Genomic DNA, 15,954 nt, shown 5'->3' with positions numbered 1-15,954 from the left:
ACTGAGACCAGTAATATCACACACCGCACTGAGACCAATAATATCACACATCGCACTGTGACCAGTAATATCACACACCGCAGTGAGACCAGTAATATCACACACCGCACTGTGACCAGTAATATCACACACCACACTGTTACCAGTAATATCGCATACTGCACCGAGACCAGGAATATCACACACCGCACCGAGACCTGTAATATCATACACTGCACCGAGACCAGTAATATCACATACTGCACCGAGACCAGTAATATCACACACTGCACCGAGACCAGTAATATCACATACTGCACCGAGACCAGTAATATCACACACCGCACTGTGACCAGTAATATCACACATCGCACTGTGACCAGTAATATGACACACCGCACTGAGACCAGTATTATCACATATCGTACTGAGACCAGTAATATCACACATCGCACTGAGACCAGTAATATCACACACCGCTCTGAGTCCAGTAATATCACACACCGCACTGAGACCAGTAATATCACACACCGCACTGAGACCAATAATGTCACACACCGCACTGTGACCAGGAATATCACACACCGCAATGAGACCAGTAATATCACACACTGCACTGAGACCAGTAATATCACACACCGCACTGTGACCAGTAATATAACACACCGCACTGTGACCAGTAATATCACACACCGCACTGAGACCAGTAATATCACACATCACACAGAGACCAGTAATGTCACACACCGCACTGTGACCAGTATTATCACACACCGCACTGAGACCAGTAATATCACACACCGACCGTGACCAGTATTATCACACACCGCACTGAGACCAATAATATCACACACCGCACTGTGACCAGTAATATCACACACCGCTCTGAGACCAATAATATCACACACCGCACTGTGACCAGTATTATCACACAGCGCACTGCGACCAATAATATCACACACCGCACTGTGACCAGTATTATCACACACCGCACTGAGACCAGTAATATCACACACCGCACCGTGCCCAGTAATATCACACACCGCACCGAGACCAGTAATATCACACACTGCACCAAGACCAGCAATATCACACACCGCACCGTGACCAGTAATATCACACACCGCTCTGAGACCAATAATATCACACATCGCACTGTGACCAGTAATATCACACATCGCACTGTGACCAGTAATATCACACACCGCACTGAGACCAGTAATATCACACATCGCACTGAGACCAGTTATATCACACATCGCACTGAGACCAGCAATATCACACACCGCTCTGAGACCAGTAATATCACACACCGCTCTGAGACCAGTAATATCACACATCGCACTGTGACCAGTAATATCACACACCGCACTGAGACCAGTAATATCACACTTCGCACTGAGACCAGTAATATCATACACCGCACTGAGACCAGTAATATCACACACCGCACTGAGACCAGTAATATCACACATCGCACTGAGACCAGTTATATCACACACCGCTCTGAGACCAGTAGTATCACACATCGCACTGTGACCAGTAATATTACACATCGCACTGAGACCAGTGATATCACACACCGCTCTGAGACCAATAATATCACACATGGCACTGTGACCAGTAATATCACACATCGCACTGAGACCAGTAATATCACACACCGCAGTGAGACCAATAATATCACACATCGCACTGTGACCAGTAATATCACACACCGCAGTGAGACCAGTAATATCACACACCGCACTGAGACCAGTAATATCACACACCGCACTGTTACCAGTAATATCGCATACTGCACCGAGACCAGTAATATCACACACCGCACCGAGACCAGTAATATCACACACTGCACCGAGACCAGTAATATCACATACTGCACCGAGACCAGTAATATCACACACCGCACTGTGACCAGTAATATCACACATCGCACTGTGACCAGTAATATGACACATCGCACTGAGACCAGTATTATCACATATCGTACTGAGACCAGTAATATCACACATCGCACTGAGACCAGTAATATCACACACCGCTCTGAGTCCAGTAATATCACACACCGCACTGAGACCAGTAATATCACACACCGCACTGAGACCAATAATGTCACACACCGCACTGTGACCAGGAATATCACACACCGCAATGAGACCAGTAATATCACACACTGCACTGAGACCAGTAATATCACACACCGCACTGTGACCAGTAATATAACACACCGCACTGTGACCAGTAATATCACACACCGCACTGAGACCAGTAATATCACACATCACACAGAGACCAGTAATGTCACACACCGCACTGTGACCAGTATTATCACACACCGCACTGAGACCAGTAATATCACACACCGACCGTGACCAGTATTATCACACACCGCACTGAGACCAATAATATCACACACCGCACTGTGACCAGTAATATCACACACCGCTCTGAGAGCAATAATATCACACACCGCACTGTGACCAGTATTATCACACAGCGCACTGCGACCAATAATATCACACACCGCACTGTGACCAGTATTATCACACACCGCACTGAGACCAGTAATATCACACACCGCACCGTGCCCAGTAATATCACACACCGCACCGAGACCAGTAATATCACACACTGCACCAAGACCAGCAATATCACACACCGCACCGTGACCAGTAATATCACACACCGCTCTGAGACCAATAATATCACACATCGCACTGTGACCAGTAATATCACACATCGCACTGTGACCAGTAATATCACACACCGCACTGAGACCAGTAATATCACACATCGCACTGAGACCAGTTATATCACACATCGCACTGAGACCAGCAATATCACACACCGCTCTGAGACCAGTAATATCACACACCGCTCTGAGACCAGTAATATCACACATCGCACTGTGACCAGTAATATCACACACCGCACTGAGGCCAGTAATATCACACTTCGCACTGAGACCAGTAATATCATACACCGCACTGAGACCAGTAATATCACACACCGCACTGAGACCAGTAATATCACACATCGCACTGAGACCAGTTATATCACACACCGCTCTGAGACCAGTAGTATCACACATCGCACTGTGACCAGTAATATTACACATCGCACTGAGACCAGTGATATCACACACCGCTCTGAGACCAATAATATCACACATGGCACTGTGACCAGTAATATCACACATCGCACTGAGACCAGTAATATCACACACCGCAGTGAGACCAATAATATCACACATCGCACTGTGACCAGTAATATCACACACCGCAGTGAGACCAGTAATATCACACACCGCACTGAGACCAGTAATATCACACACCGCACTGTTACCAGTAATATCGCATACTGCACCGAGACCAGTAATATCACACACCGCACCGAGACCAGTAATATCACACACCGCACCAAGACCAGTCATATCACATACTGAACTGTGACCAGTAATATCACATACTGCACCGAGACCAGTAATATCACACACTGCACCGAGACCAGTAATGTCACACACCGCACCGTGACCAGTAATATCACACACCGCTCTGAGACCAATAATATCACACATCGCACTGTGACCAGTAATATCACACATCGCACTGTGACCAGTAATATCACACACCGCACTGAGACCAGTAATATCACACACCGCTCTGAGACCAGTAATATCACACACCGCTCTGAGACCAGTAATATCACACATCGCACTGAAACCAGTAATAACACACACCGCTCTGAGACCAGCAATATCACACATCGCACTCAGACCAGTAATATCACACACCGCTCGGAGACCAATAATATCACACACCGCACTGTGACCAGTATTATCACACAGCGCACTGCGACCAATAATATCACACATCGCACTGTGACCAGTATTATCACACACCGCACTGAGACCAGTAATATCACACACCGCACCGTGCCCAATAATATCACACACCGCACCGAGACCAGTAATATCACACACTGCACCAAGACCAGTAATATCACACACCGCACCGTGACCAGTAATATCACACACCGCTCTGAGACCAATAATATCACACATCGCACTGTGACCAGTAATATCACACATCGCACTGTGACCAGTCATATCACACACCGCACTGAGACCAGTAATATCACACATCGCACTGAGACCAGTAATATCACACATCGCACTGAGACCAGTAATATCACACACCGCTCTGAGACCAGTAATATCACACACCGCTCTGAGACCAGTAATATCACACATCGCACTGAGACCAGTAATATCACACATCGCACTGTGACCAGTAATATCACACACCGCACTGAGACCAGTAATATCACACATCGCACTGAGACCAGTAATATCATACACCGCACTGAGACCACTAATATCACACACCGCACTGAGACCAGTAATATCACACACTGCACTGAAACCAGTAATCTCACACATCGCACTGAGACCAGTTATATCACACACCGCTCTGAGACCAGTAGTATCACACATCGCACTGTGACCAGTAATATTATTCATCGCACTGAGACCAGTTATATAACACACCGCTCTGAGACCAGTAGTATCACACATCGCACTGTGACCAGTAATATCACACACCGCATTGTGACCAGTAATATCACACATCGCACTGAGACCAGTAATATCACACACCGCACTGAGACCAATAATATCACACATCGCACTGTGACCAGTAATATCACACACCACAGTGAGACCAGTAATATCACACACCGCACTGAGACCAGTAATATCACACACCGCGCTGTTACCAGTAATATCGCATACTGCACCGAGACCAGTAATATCACACACCGCACCGAGACCAGTAATATCACACACTGCACCGAGCCCAGTAATATCACATACTGCACCGAGACCAGTAATATCACACACTGCACCGAGACCAGTAATATCACATACTGCACCGAGACCAGTAATATCACACACCGCACTGTGACCAGTAATATCACACATCGCACTGTGACCAGTAATATGACACACCGCACTGAGACCAGTATTATCACATATCGTACTGAGACCAGTAATATCACACATCGCACTGAGACCAGTAATATCACACACCGCTCTGAGTCCAGTAATATCACACACCGCACTGAGACCAGTAATATCACACACCGCACTGAGACCAATAATGTCACACACCGCACTGTGACCAGGAATATCACACACCGCAATGAGACCAGTAATATCACACACTGCACTGAGACCAGTAATATCACACACCGCACTGTGACCAGTAATATAACACACCGCACTGTGACCAGTAATATCACACACCGCACTGAGACCAGTAATATCACACATCACACAGAGACCAGTAATGTCACACACCGCACTGTGACCAGTATTATCACACACCGCACTGAGACCAGTAATATCACACACCGACCGTGACCAGTATTATCACACACCGCACTGAGACCAATAATATCACACACCGCACTGTGACCAGTAATATCACACACCGCTCTGAGACCAATAATATCACACACCGCACTGTGACCAGTATTATCACACAGCGCACTGCGACCAATAATATCACACACCGCACTGTGACCAGTATTATCACACACCGCACTGAGACCAGTAATATCACACACCGCACCGTGCCCAGTAATATCACACACCGCACCGAGACCAGTAATATCACACACTGCACCAAGACCAGCAATATCACACACCGCACCGTGACCAGTAATATCACACACCGCTCTGAGACCAATAATATCACACATCGCACTGTGACCAGTAATATCACACATCGCACTGTGACCAGTAATATCACACACCGCACTGAGACCAGTAATATCACACATCGCACTGAGACCAGTAATATCACACATCGCACTGAGACCAGCAATATCACACACCGCTCTGAGACCAGTAATATCACACACCGCTCTGAGACCTGTAATATCACACATCGCACTGTGACCAGTAATATCACACACCGCACTGAGACCAGTAATATCACACTTCGCACTGAGACCAGTAATATCATACACCGCACTGAGACCAGTAATATCACACACCGCACTGAGACCAGTAATATCACACATCGCACTGAGACCAGTTATATCACACACCGCTCTGAGACCAGTAGTATCACACATCGCACTGTGACCAGTAATATTACACATCGCAGTGAGACCAGTAATATCACACACCGCACTGAGACCAGTAATATCACATACTGAACTGTGACCAGTAATATCACACACTGCACCGAGACCAGTAATATCACACACTGCACCGAGACCAGTAATGTCACACACCGCACCGTGACCAGTAATATCACACACCGCTCTGAGACCAATAATATCACACATCGCACTGTGACCAGTAATATCACACATCGCACTGTGACCAGTAATATCACACACCGCACTGAGACCAGTAATATCACACACCGCTCTGAGACCAGTAATATCACAAACCGCTCTGAGACCAGTAATATCACACATCGCACTGAAACCAGTAATATCACACACCGCTCTGAGACCAGCAATATCACACATCGCACTCAGACCAGTAATATCACACACCGCTCGAAGACCAATAATATCACACACCGCACTGTGACCAGTATTATCACACAGCGCACTGCGACCAATAATATCACACATCGCACTGTGACCAGTATTATCACACACCGCACTGAGACCAGTAATATCACACACCGCACCGTGCCCAATAATATCACACACCGCACCGAGACCAGTAATATCACACACTGCTCTGAGACCAATAATATCACACATCGCACTGTGACCAGTAATATCACACATCGCACTGTGACCAGTCATATCACACACCGCACTGAGACCAGTAATATCACACATCGCACTGAGACCAGTAATATCACACATCGCACTGAGACCAGTAATATCACACATCGCACTGTGACCAGTAATATCACACACCGCACTGAGACCAGTAATATCATACACCGCACTGAGACCACTAATATCACACACCGCACTGAGACCAGTAATATCACACACTGCACTGAAACCAGTAATCTCACACATCGCACTGAGACCAGTTATATCACACACCGCTCTGAGACCAGTAGTATCACACATCGCACTGTGACCAGTAATATTATTCATCGCACTGAGACCAGTTATATAACACACCGCTCTGAGACCAGTAGTATCACACATCGCACTGTGACCAGTAATATCACACACCGCATTGTGACCAGTAATATCACACATCGCACTGAGACCAGTAATATCACACACCGCACTGAGACCAATAATATCACACATCGCACTGTGACCAGTAATATCACACACCACAGTGAGACCAGTAATATCACACACCGCACTGAGACCAGTAATATCACACACCGCGCTGTTACCAGTAATATCGCATACTGCACCGAGACCAGTAATATCACACACCGCACCGAGACCAGTAATATCACACACTGCACCGAGCCCAGTAATATCACATACTGCACCGAGACCAGTAATATCACACACTGCACCGAGACCAATAATATCACATACTGCACCGAGACCAGTAATATCACACACCGCACTGTGACCAGTAATATCACACATCGCACTGTGACCAGTTCTATCGCATACTGCACCGAGACCAGTAATATCACATACTGGACCGAGACCAGTAATCTCACATACTGCACTGTGACCAGTATTATCACACACCGCACTGAGACCAGTAATATCACACACCGACCGTGACCAGTATTATCACACATCGCACTGTGACCAGTAATATCACACACCGCACTGAGACCAGTAATATCACACACTGCACTGAGACCAGTAATATCGCACACCGCACTGAGACCAGTAATATCACACACCGCACTGTGACCAGTAATATCACACACCGCACTGAGACCAGTAATATCACACATCACACTGAGACCAGTAATATCACACACCGCACTGTGACCAGTATTATCACACACCGCACTGAGACCAATAATATCACACACCGACCGTGACCAGTATTATCACACACCGCACTGAGACCAATAATATCACACACCGCACTGTGACCAGTAATATCACACACCGCTCTGAGACCAATAATATCACACACCGCACTGTGACCAGTATTATCACACAGCGCACTGCGACCAATAATATCACACACCGCACTGTGACCAGTATTATCACACACCGCTCTGAGACCAGTAGTATCACACATCGCACTGTGACCAGTAATATTATTCATCGCACTGAGACCAGTTATATCACACACCGCTCTGAGACCAGTAGTATCACACATCGCACTGTGACCAGTAATATCACACACCGCATTGTGACCAGTAATATCACACATCGCACTGAGACCAGTAATATCACACACCGCACTGAGACCACTAATATCACACATCGCACTGTGACCAGTAATATCACACACCACAGTGAGACCAGTAATATCACACACCGCACTGAGACCAGTAATATCACACACCGCACCGAGACCAGTAATATCACATACTGCACCGAGACCAGTAATATCACACACTGCACCGAGACCAGTAATATCACACACCGCACTGTGACCAGTAATATCACACATCGCACTGTGACCAGTTATATCGCATACTGCACCGAGACCAGTAATATCACATACTGGACCGAGACCAGTAATATCACATACTGCACTGTGACCAGTATTATCACACACCGCACTGAGACCAGTAATATCACACACCGACCGTGACCAGTATTATCACACACCGCACTGAGACCAATAATATCACACACCGCACTGTGACCAGTAATATCACACACCGCTCTGACACCAGTAATATCACACACTGCACTGAGACCAGTAATATCACACACCGCACTGTGACCAGTAATATCACACACCGCACTGTGACCAGTAATATCACACACCGCACTGAGACCAGTAATATCACACATCACACTGAGACCAGTAATATCACACACCGCACTGTGACCAGTATTATCACACACCGCACTGAGACCAGTAATATCACACACCGACCGTGACCAGTATTATCACACACCGCACTGAGACCAATAATATCACACACCGCACTGTGACCAGTAATATCACACACCGCTCTGACACCAGTAATATCACACACTGCACTGAGACCAGTAATATCACACACCGCACTGTGACCAGTAATATCACACACCGCACTGTGACCAGTAATATCACACACCGCACTGAGACCAGTAATATCACACATCACACTGAGACCAGTAATATCACACACCGCACTGTGACCAGTATTATCACACACCGCACTGAGACCAGTAATATCACACACCGACCGTGACCAGTATTATCACACACCGCACTGAGACCAATAATATCACACACCGCACTGTGACCAGTAATATCACACACCGCTCTGAGACCAATAATATCACACACCGCACTGTGACCAGTATTATCACACAGCGCACTGCGACCAATAATATCACACACCGCACTGTGACCAGTATTATCACACACCGCACTGAGACCAGTAATATCAGACACCGCACCGTGCCCAGTAATATCACACACCGCACCGAGACCAGTAATATCACACACTGCACCAAGACCAGTAATATCACACACCGCACCGTGACCAGTTATATCACACATCGCACTGTGACCAGTAATATCACACATCGCACTGAGACCAGTAATATCACACATCGCACTGTGACCAGTAATATCACACACCGCACTGAGACCAGTAATATCACACATCGCATTGTGACCAGTAATATCACACACCGCTCTGAGACCAATAATATCACACATCGCACTGTGACCAGTCATATCACACATCTCACTGTGACCAGTAATATCACACACCGCACTGAGACCAGTAATATCACACACAGCAGGACGACACCAATATCACACACAGTTGGACGACACCAATATCACACACAGTGGGACGACACCGATATCACACACAGTGGGACGTCACCAATATCACACACAGTGGGACGACACCGATATCACACACAGTCGGACGTCACCAATATCACACACAGTGGGACGTCACCAATATCACACACAGTGGGACGACACCGATATCACACACAGTGGGACGACACCGATATCACACACAGCGTGACGACACCGATATCACACACAGTGGGACATGACCAATATTACACACAGTGGGACGTCACCAATATCACACACAGTGGGACGTCACCAATATCACATGCAGTGGGACGACATCGATATCACACACAGTGGGACTTCACCAATATCACACACAGTGGGACGACACTAATATCACACACAGTGGGACATGACCAATATCACACACAGTGGGATGTCACCAATATCACACACAGTGGGACGACACCAATATCACACACAGTGGGACGTCACCAATATCACACACAGCGGGACGTCACCAATATCACACACAGCGGGACGACACCAATATCACACACCGTGGGACGTCACCAATATCACACACAGCGGGACGACACCAATATCACACACAGTGAGACGTCACCAATATCACACACAGCGGGACAACACCAATATCACACATAGTGGGAGGTCACCAATATCACACACGGTGGGACGTCACCAATATCACACACGGCGGGACAACACCAATATCACACACAGTGGGACGACACCGATATCACACACAGCGGGACGACACCGATATCACACACAGCGGGACGACACCAATATCACACACAGTGGGACATGACCAATATCACACACAGCGGGACGACACCAATATCACACACAGTGGGACATGACCAATATCACACACAGCGGGACGTCACCAATATCACACACAGCGGGACGTCACCAATATCACACACAGCGGGACGTCGCCAATATCACACACAGCGGGACGTCGCCAATATCACACACAGTGGGACATCACCAATATCACACACAGCGGGACGTCGCCAATATCACACACAGTGGGACATGACCAATATCACACGCAGTAGGACATCACCAATATCACACACAGTCAGGCGACACCGATATCACACACAGTGGGACGACACCGATATCACACACAGCGGGACGACACCGATATCACACACAGCGGGACGACACCAATATCACACACAGTGGGACATCACCAATATCACACACAGTGGGACGACACCGATATCACACACAGCGGGACATCACCAATATCACACACAGTGGGACGACACCGATATCACACACAGCGGGACGACACCAATATCACACACAGTGGGACATCACCAATATCACACACAGTGGGACGACACCAATATCACACACAGCGGGACGACACCAATATCACACACAGTGGGACATCACCAATATCACACACAGTGGGACGACACCGATATCACACACAGTGGGACGACACCGATATCACACACAGTGGGACATGACCAATATCACACGCAGTAGGATATCACCAATATCACACACAGTGAGGCGACACCGATATCACACACAGTGGGACGACACCGATATCACACACAGCGGGACGACACCAATATCACACACAGCGGGACGACACCGATATCACACACAGCGGGACAACATCAATATCACACACAGTGGGACATCACCAATACCACACACAGCGGGACGTCGCCAATATCACACACAGTGGGACATCACCAATATCACACACAGCGGGACGTTGCCAATATCACACACAGTGGGACATCACCAATATCACACACAGTGGGACGACACCAATATCACACACAGTGGGACGACACCAATATCACACACAGTGGGACATGACAAATATCACACGCAGTAGGACATCACCAATATCACACACAGTGGGACGACACCGATATCACACACAGTGGGACGACACCGATATCACACACAGTGGGACATCACCAATATCACACACAGCGGGACGACACCAATATCACACCCAGCGGGACGACACCAATATCACACACAGTGGGACATCACCAATATCACACACAGTGGGACGACACCGATATCACACACAGTGGGACGACACCGATATCACACACAGTGGGACATGACCAATATCACACGCAGTAGGACATCACCAATATCACACACAGTCAGGCGACACCGATATCACACACAGTGGGACGACACCGATATCACACACAGCGGGACGACACCGATATCACACACAGCGGGACGACACCAATATCACACACAGTGGGACATCACCAATATCACACACAGTGGGACGACACCGATATCACACACAGCGGGACATCACCAATATCACACACAGTGGGACGACACCGATATCACACACAGCGGGACGACACCAATATCACACACAGTGGGACATCACCAATCTCACACACAGTGGGACAACACCGATATCACACACAGTGGGACGACAACAATATCACACACAGTGGGACATGACCAATATCACACACAGCGGGACGACACCAATATCACACACAGTGGGACATCACCAATCTCACACACAGCGGGACGACACAGATATCAGACACAGCGGGACGACACCAATATCACACACAGCGGGACGACACCGATATCACACACAGCGGGACGGCACCAATATCACACACAGTGGGACATCACCAATATCACACACAGCGGGACGACACCAATATCACACACAGTGGGACATCACCAATATCACACACAGCGGGACGTCGCCAAAATCACACACAGTGGGACGTCACCAATATCACACACAGCGGGACGTCAGCAATATCACACACAGCGGGACGTCAGCAATATCACACACAGTGGGACGTCACCAATATCACACACAGCGGGACGTCAGCAATATCACACACAGTGGGACATCACCAATATCACACACAGCGGGACGTCGCCAATATCACACACAGTGGGACATCACCAATATCACACACAGCGGGACGTCGCCAATATCACACACAGTGGGACATCACCAATATCACACACAGTGGGACGACACCAATATCACACACAGTGGGACGACACCAATATCACACACAGTGGGACATGACAAATATCACACGCAGTAGGACATCACCAATATCACACACAGTGGGACGACACCGATATCACACACAGCGGGACGTCGCCAATATCACACACAGTGGGACATGACCAATATCACACGCAGTAGGACATCACCAATATCACACACAGTCAGGCGACACCGATATCACACACAGTGGGACGACACCGATATCACACACAGCGGGACGACACCGATATCACACACAGCGGGACGACACCAATATCACACACAGTGGGACATCACCAATATCACACACAGTGGGACGACACCGATATCACACACAGCGGGACATCACCAATATCACACACAGTGGGACGACACCGATATCACACACAGCGGGACGACACCAATATCACACACAGTGGGACATCACCAATATCACACACAGTGGGACGACACCAATATCACACACAGTGGGACGACACCGATATCACACACAGTGGGACGACACCGATATCACACACAGTGGGACATGACCAATATCACACGCAGTAGGATATCACCAATATCACACACAGTGAGGCGACACCGATATCACACACAGTGGGACGACACCGATATCACACACAGCGGGACGACACCAATATCACACACAACGGGACGACACCGATATCACACACAGCGGGACAACATCAATATCACACACAGTGGGACATCACCAATACCACACACAGCGGGACGTCGCCAATATCACACACAGTGGGACATCACCAATATCACACACAGCGGGACGTTGCCAATATCACACACAGTGGGACATCACCAATATCACACACAGTGGGACGACACCAATATCACACACAGTGGGACGACACCAATATCACACACAGTGGGACATGACAAATATCACACGCAGTAGGACATCACCAATATCACACACAGTGGGACGACACCGATATCACACACAGTGGGACGACACCGATATCACACACAGTGGGACATCACCAATATCACACACAGCGGGACGACACCAATATCACACCCAGCGGGACGACACCAATATCACACACAGTGGGACATCACCAATATCACACACAGTGGGACGACACCGATATCACACACAGTGGGACGACACCGATATCACACACAGTGGGACATGACCAATATCACACGCAGTAGGACATCACCAATATCACACACAGTCAGGCGACACCGATATCACACACAGTGGGACGACACCGATATCACACACAGCGGGACGACACCGATATCACACACAGCGGGACGACACCAATATCACACACAGTGGGACATCACCAATATCACACACAGTGGGACGACACCGATATCTGACACAGCGGGACATCACCAATATCACACACAGTGGGACGACACCGATATCACACACAGCGGGACGACACCGATATCACACACAGTGGGACATCACCAATCTCACACACAGTGGGACAACACCGATATCACACACAGTGGGACGACAACAATATCACACACAGTGGGACATGACCAATATCACACACAGCGGGACGACACCAATATCACACACAGTGGGACATCACCAATCTCACACACAGCGGGACGACACAGATATCAGACACAGCGGGACGACACCAATATCACACACAGCGGGACGACACCGATATCACACACAGCGGGACGGCACCAATATCACACACAGTGGGACATCACCAATATCACACACAGCGGGACGACACCAATATCACACACAGTGGGACATCACCAATATCACACACAGCGGGACGTCGCCAAAATCACACACAGTGGGACGTCACCAATATCACACACAGCGGGACGTCAGCAATATCACACACAGCGGGACGTCAGCAATATCACACACAGTGGGACGTCACCAATATCACACACAGCGGGACGTCAGCAATATCACACACAGTGGGACATCACCAATATCACACACAGCGGGACGTCGCCAATATCACACACAGTGGGACATCACCAATATCACACACAGCGGGACGTCGCCAATATCACACACAGTGGGACATCACCAATATCACACACAGTGGGACGACACCAATATCACACACAGTGGGACGACACCAATATCACACACAGTGGGACATGACAAATATCACACGCAGTAGGACATCACCAATATCACACACAGTGGGACGACACCGATATCACACACAGTGGGACGACACCGATATCACACACAGCGGGACGACACCAATATCACACACAGTGGGACGTCACCAATATCACACACAGCGGGACGTCACCAATATCACACACAGCGGGACGTCACCAATATCACACACAGCGGGACGTCGCCAATATCACACACAGTGGGACATCACCAATATCACACACAGTGGGACGACACCAATATCACACACAGTGGGACGACACCAATATCACACACAGTGGGACATGACAAATATCACACGCAGTAGGACATCACCAATATCACACACAGTGGGACGACACCGATATCACACACAGTGGGACGACACCGATATCACACACAGCGGGACGACACCAATATCACACACAGTGGGACGTCACCAATATCACACACAGCGGGACGTCACCAATATCACACACAGCGGGACGTCACCAATATCACACACAGCGGGACATCACCAATATCACACACAGCGGGACGTCGCCAATATCACACGCAGTAGGACATCACCAATATCACACACAGTGGGACGACACCGATATCACACACAGTGGGACGACACCGATATCACGCACAGCGGGACGACACCAATATCACACACAGTGGGACATCACCAATATCACACACAGCGGGACGACACCAATATCACACACAGCGGGACAACACCGATATCACACACAGTGGGACGACATCGATATCACACACAGTGGGACGACACCGATATCACACACAGCGGGGCGACATCAATATCACACACAGTGGGACATGACCAATATCACACACAGCGGGACGACACCAATATCACACACAGTGGGACATCACCAATCTCACACA

The 15,954-nt window shown here is 48.4% G+C and overlaps 1 protein-coding gene across 8 annotated transcripts in view; it reads right to left on the bottom strand.

Annotated features, from left to right (window-relative positions):
• LOC137374301 (pleckstrin homology-like domain family B member 1) overlaps positions 1–15,954 on the bottom strand; it is a 505,821-nt gene that overhangs the window by 191,337 nt on the left and 298,530 nt on the right. The gene's annotated exons all lie outside the window — the stretch shown is intronic.

Source organism: Heterodontus francisci, chromosome 10, assembly GCF_036365525.1.
Source record: "Heterodontus francisci isolate sHetFra1 chromosome 10, sHetFra1.hap1, whole genome shotgun sequence".
Lineage (NCBI taxonomy): Eukaryota > Metazoa > Chordata > Chondrichthyes > Heterodontiformes > Heterodontidae > Heterodontus > Heterodontus francisci.
This window is presented reverse-complemented; position numbering and strand designations above follow the sequence as displayed.